The sequence below is a fragment of the Rhipicephalus microplus genome, chromosome 3 (assembly GCF_043290135.1).
Source record: "Rhipicephalus microplus isolate Deutch F79 chromosome 3, USDA_Rmic, whole genome shotgun sequence".
NCBI classification, from domain to species: Eukaryota; Metazoa; Arthropoda; class Arachnida; order Ixodida; family Ixodidae; genus Rhipicephalus; species Rhipicephalus microplus.
Window position 1 is genome coordinate 202367207 of NC_134702.1, and position 996 is coordinate 202368202.

The following is a 996-nucleotide window of genomic DNA, read 5'->3' on the forward strand; positions in this document are numbered from 1 at the left end:
GTATTTAGAACTGTATTGTTTATGATAAGTTGTTCACATTGAATTGTACACACACACAGCGTATTTGTTGCCCCCCCCCCCCTTATGTAATGCCCTCGGGCCTTTAAGGATGCAATAAATGAAATAAATGAAATGAAACTCTCCGTTGACTCATCCTTGCTTTAAATTTAGTTAATCTATCTCTCCTAAATTAATTATTTATCATAAAACGAATGGCTTACGCAGTAGTCAGCAACATTCAATTGTTCTTCTCGTTATAGAGGGAGTCAGCCTATTTTAAACTCTGGCCCGATTTAGCTGGGGCACCATGTTTGTAAACTTCGTGTATCATAGCACTATCGGCACCAGCAATACAGGGCCCGGCTTAAATAAACTTCTGGTGGAGTAAACAAGAAAGAGTCTGCTCAGGCAACAGGCGGGTATATAGGGTTGCGTTCTAAAGGCACTGACAGTCCACCCCGTTGGTAAACCGGTCATGAAAATTGGGCGAAAAAAGTGCCACCAAGGCGTCCTTCGGGTGTGCAGTCAAGCAACGAAAGCTGACTAGATTTGTAACCCCAGCGGCGAGTGTAAGTCAACAAACGAAAATATTGAAGTCCTACTTTTGATTTTTAAAGTAGGCCTCACCCAAACGGGCAAGGCCTCCCAAAAATTGGCCTATAGGCTCATTAGGGTATCCTCCCCCACGGCAATCTTTAGTAAAAGGCGAAAGATTGGTGCGACCAGCTGAGGAAGGACCTGAGCGATGTATATTGCACGGCCAACACTCCGGGGGTGCTGAAAAGTAGCCAGAAAACTTGGCCAAGTTCATGTAGGAGTTATTCGTTTCAGCCTTTTAATTCTAAATTATGTGTTGTCATAAAAACTTCCCTGCACCACTCACCATGGTAACGCATACCTTTTAATTAACAGAAGCCAAATATGGGCACGTTCCTTTCAGTTTAGGCTTCTATGCTGGTGATAAATGTATGCAGCCGTGTACCCTTCAATCGAAGT

At 43.5% G+C, this 996-nt stretch overlaps 1 non-coding gene across 1 annotated transcript; it reads right to left on the reverse strand.

Moving 5' to 3' along the window:
• Positions 1-620: 620 nt before the first annotated feature.
• On the reverse strand, positions 621-746 carry LOC142804347 (U5 spliceosomal RNA). The gene has a single exon (XR_012894615.1). It is a non-coding gene; the product is annotated as a U5 spliceosomal RNA (small nuclear RNA).
• Between the last annotated feature and the right edge of the window lie 250 nt (positions 747-996).